This window comes from Botryllus schlosseri, chromosome 6 (assembly GCF_051294905.1).
Source record: "Botryllus schlosseri isolate E-star chromosome 6, Bs_hap1, whole genome shotgun sequence".
Classification (NCBI taxonomy): domain Eukaryota; kingdom Metazoa; phylum Chordata; class Ascidiacea; order Stolidobranchia; family Styelidae; genus Botryllus; species Botryllus schlosseri.
This window is the reverse complement of record NC_137241.1, coordinates 1,271,571-1,276,765: the sequence shown is the minus strand read 5'-3', so window position 1 is coordinate 1,276,765 and position 5,195 is coordinate 1,271,571. Positions and strand designations below refer to the sequence as shown.

The 5,195-nt window shown below is 39.6% G+C and overlaps 1 long non-coding RNA gene across 2 annotated transcripts; it reads right to left on the bottom strand.

Moving 5' to 3' along the window:
* Positions 1–672: 672 nt before the first annotated feature.
* On the bottom strand, positions 673–4,333 carry LOC145440610 (uncharacterized). Of its 2 annotated transcripts, none has more exons than XR_013915580.1 (2): positions 3,702–4,333; positions 673–2,150 (listed from the first exon to the last, which is right to left on the bottom strand). It is a non-coding gene; the product is annotated as an uncharacterized LOC145440610 (long non-coding RNA). The 2 variants fall into 2 exon arrangements; XR_013915581.1 differs by having other exon boundaries at positions 3,790–4,333.
* Between the last annotated feature and the right edge of the window lie 862 nt (positions 4,334–5,195).

Genomic DNA, 5,195 nt, shown 5'->3' with positions numbered 1-5,195 from the left:
CCACGAATAGGTCGGACCAACGACGCATGTCCGTTTTCCGATGACATTGTCCACTAAAACGGGCATAGAAATATTTCAATCATATCCTCGTTACAGCCACTCTTATAGTAGTTAATAAATGTATTCAATCGGCTAATTATCGTATTTTTGCCATTATTTGCGAATAAGGTTGTTGCTGGAATGGAGTCCTGGGCCCACATATTCCAATAAAACATTCCAGTGAAAAGCAAAGATATGGATGTCGACGTAGCATATTGAATTAATTTGACTGGTCCGGCCCGCGAGTGACTAAAACTCTTGAATCCTGCCCGCGGATCAAGCTGAATTTGACACCCCTGATCTAGCAACTTATCTTGAAGTTATCATGGAAAAATGGTAACGTATATCACTGGAGAAAATGGATTTTAGTAAACATTCCGTTACTCATCAAACATTTTTTCCACAATCCCCTACAAAACATCTTTAAACAGCGAAATGTTTGTATCAGTAAGCTATTGGCAATTTTGGGATTAAAATGAGCCCGCACAAAACTTCATCTCAGACGGCCATACTGTCAGTGACGTGCGATGAGGTTCATGGCTGATGTGATGAGGCACGCCCCCCCCCCCACATACACACACACGCACGTAAAGTACCTGATGAAGAGACCGAAAATGTGAATAACAACAGCAGTATGTATAGAGAGCATTTTATTTGCACACTGATAGACGTTGCCATTGTGCTAAATGGACAAGTTTAGACGGATAATAATTCCTATCTCTTCAAGTACCGGTATAAATTAGTCGAATCACATGAAAATAGCATCCTCCTTTACAAATATTTCAAGTAAAAAACACGAGATTTGCCGAATATCGAAAGAAAATACACTAAGACACTAGGCTTAGTCAAAATACACTAGATCTAGTGTAAAAACACTAGGAGTGGCACCACTGACCACAAACAACGACAACGCAGGCTATGTAAGTATAGCTATCACATACCACAATTAAGGGTTGTAGGTATTGCAGTCGAACACAGCATAAAGGCCACGGCAAACGACAATGCAGCCTATGCAAGTAGCTATCACATACCACGATTTAATGCAGCTACGGATGGAAAATACATAACAGCTACACAAGGGAGTGTATTTGCTCCACATTACGTATTGGCCGTCGCTACTATATAATTCCTACAAGACTGTTGGATTCCGAAATCGATAGCGCGTTTCACTCATTAACTGTGCTGCGATTGTCCAATTGTTAGCGAATAGTGCATGAGGCAGATTCGTTTGTGCCTCACCTGGCTATTGTTACTCTGCGATGGCATTGTCTGTAATAAAGCCGAATGTCATTTTCGATTTTAAGGGGGTTCTAGTGCTCTGAAACTGTTGATGTTTGAATTTTGGGAATCAGTGTCACGATAGCATCTGGTTGATACCAGTTATTATGAATTCCGAGCTAATTATGATGAATGGCATTGTCGCAGATTAGGCACGACCCGCCCGTGCATCACCTGCGCCTTATCTCTCCTTTCGCGCTGTAGGTTTGAATGATAATTATGCAAATTGATGATGTTGGGTGAAAAATGTTATAATTTAGTTATTTATGAACATTGATGGCAAATATCAATAATCATCGACTGATAGAGGGTTTTCACAATTTTCACTTTCTCACCCTGACGACAGGTGAGGAACTGCCTCACCTGCCTCATTGGACCGCACGTCACTGCATACTGTTGATGTGAGCTCTGGAGTTTTACTAGTACTGAAGCGAAACTGTGCCACGTGATTTCCCGTTTATAAAAATACAAATTGGGTTATGAATTATTGTTAGGTTTCGCGGACACCCGGCTGAGAACCACTGATCTACATCTTCAAGCTGAAAAGAGGATGTACCATCAATTACTACTTACGGATCATGATAAAGTGAAAGTTCTTTATGGGCTGTATCACCAAACTATGACTGAATGGTATCCATCCTACAGTAAAATGTACGCGATTAAACGATGAAGAATTGTATTCTTAAAATATTACATGAGACAAAACATGCGAGTATCCATTATCTTAATAATGCTATTGCAATAAATGTCAGTCCGATTCCGACGAACGCGAGTCCCTTCCAAACTTTATTGTGGTCGACAGCGGTAGTATCAAAGAATCACACAAAGCTGTCCTGCAACAGAAATAGAAGCCTAAATGATCATACAGAGGGAAAGTTATCGCGTCGTAGAATATAAATTGGGAACCGAATTGGAAGGTAAAGCTGAGTTTCATCATCGAGAGATGATATGGGCTCTGGAGAGCAGATACACTATATATCTGAGGTAGCAAGTTGGCGTGGTTCCGTTCACACAGGGATATCTAGAATTAGATATCTAAATATTCCTGCGTTTACAACACATTTTCCCCTTCGCCCACATAAAATAATTCATCACAGTATATATGGATCATCAACATGTTTGAAATCGATGTTTCGCAATCTAGCATTTACTTGTCACATCGTAATCTAGCATGTCCATGGCGCATCCTAACCTGGCAAAGCGGACTCTGACATTTTTGTTAGTTTTAGAGTTGTTTTAACATTGTTTTAGAGCTGTTTTAGCATACCACCCTTCAAACTTTCTTGACTAAAAACACGAAAAACGTGTTCCCCTTTTAGAAGTAGTATTTATGTTTCATTTTCAATTCCCATTATCATATACTTTGAGTTATATTTAAAATCAGTTCTTTTGTCTGGATAACATAGCCTACATGTTGAAGTATCAAAGCAAGTGTAGTAATGCCTTTAATTTCCGGAAATGAAGCTACACAATATGGCATTTTTACGGTCCACCATATTTTTTATTAACGTTTTCTAATCGTGCAAAGTGTTTACACCGTATCCTATACAACTTCTCCGTATTGCTCTTCGACTAAACTACGGACCTTATAATATGGGCGATGGCGCCATACCATGCTATTTTCTAAAACGTGCTGCTCGAGAAAACAGAGGATAAGTATCGCATTTCCATATCAATCCTATCAAATTCTTCCCATGATCTGGACGATTGCTTATGCTATCGAAAATTGGATACCTGCTGGTATGCATCAATATGAATCAAGCTCGTCACCTTTCGCGTAGCTCAATATGCACCTTTTTACAATCCATGTGAACGAATTAGGATCGTTTTCACAACTACTTACTTACTTGAGTACTTTTAAAGTCAGTCAATTCTACTTCTACTTCAAGTAGTTTTAGGGGGCTTATGGAAGAAGTACTTCGACTCGTACTTGAGTAGATTTTTTCGTGGCTACTTCTACTTCTACTTGAGTAGCTTTCTTGACTACTTTGACCACCTCTCGACTATACATCAACGACGGTCTGAGATATGACATGATGCCCGACGTAAAATTTGAAACCGAAGGCGTCGGATATATATTTATCAGAGTACATGTACAAAAAGCTCTCACAGTGGCAGTCATCTACAAACACCCAGGAACGAAGCAAGAGACTTTTCTTGACGAATTCTCAAATATACTGGAAATGCTAACAGCAGCTAACGAACAAATATTTATTATGGGAGACATAAATATTGATTTGCTGAAGATCACCAAATTCAACATAAGGTACCGTGAAATGCTTGATTCTTATGGAATAGCTCAGATAATTACTGAACCCACAAGAATAGGTTACCAATCTAAAACTCTACTAGATCACTTCTACAGCAACACTCATCAATATCACCTTTCCCCTTTTGTGCTCCAACACAGTATAACTGATCACTATCCCATCATCTGCCACATAAAATTGGCCCTTCGAAGATGCGACGTACCACTTGTCAACTTGTGATGCTTTAGCCGAACATTGCAATTTTGACATCTCGCAAACCCAGTATACAGGCCATTATTATCATGCAGCATCAGAGTGAAATCCTTCCACACGTCACTCTTTTTCTGCGTCTTCGTGGGTAACACACTTGACGTCGAATGTGGTTCAGCCATTATATTAAAAGGACGAAGGAAAACCAGTCAGTTCGAACTAACTACCACTAACACCAATAAAATCGACGATCACATCACAGGTTACAGTAAATAAAGTTCCGCATCGCCATGAAACAGTTGATGGAACTGCACTAAACAGACATGATGCATCACTGACGCACCGATCGACGCTCCTTGGAGTTGACCAAATGACCTCCAATTTTAAAGCTGCTACATGATATCTGGAATTTGAAGTATGAGACAGACCACTAGCAGAAACTTGATTGCGGTGCTGATTTTACTCATCACATGAAAGTCATTTCTCAATCCAACGAAAATTCAGAAGAGTTCTGGATGACTGATTGCTTCAATCAATATTGAAGGAAGCGTAGTTGATGCGAGCTGCGAGCAGAGCAAAGCAGACGGTTGTAGTTATTTAGTGTGGCTGTTCAGAAATAGGAAATATTTTGTTTTTACAGGGTAAGATCCGCTTACCTTAGTGATTTATGTATTGTTGAAATCTTTGAAGCGGGCTTAGATGCTGGTATGTCTCTGTGAGTCTCTGCAAGTACAATGAAAGTTGCGAAAAGTTATCACAAAAGTGGTATGGGATATTATCTTGTTTCAAGTGATACCAACGTTGGGAATATATTTCCACAAAATGGACCTATTACTATGTTGAATGTCATCAGGATAATGGGATATATTCCGCTATGATCATGAACTTGCTGAAAGAATCATGGTAGCTAAAGGTTCTACCATAGGGAAGCCCGGCTGTATGTTGCTGATTGTAAATGTTTCGCACAATTACTGGGGTAGCATGAAAATCAGTCACGAAACAAATACGCAAGGAGGAATGTGACTATATAAGACTGAAATGACAGCAACGTGGAAGATTCTGGAGATCTTATCTCATAATATGGTGACATTCAGCTGTGGATTCAAAGACTGCATCTCAAGGCAGGGAGCAAATGATGCACTGCGAATGATATTGGGTGCCTTCAATTTTGTGAACTACAGACACTGCTCAACGAAAATGCCTTGCTAGATCACTAGGTTACTCTTCAGTCCCCAATTGCAGTGCAGAAGGCTGATTTTTATGCACTTGGTAACAGACATGGGGTAATCGCGATTAGTAATCGTAATCGATTACGACGATTACAGCAGTTTCAAGTAATCGTAATTGCAATCGATTACATTCGAAAAAATTCCGAAGTAATCGTAATCGAATACTTCCCATATCTAATCGATTTCTTTG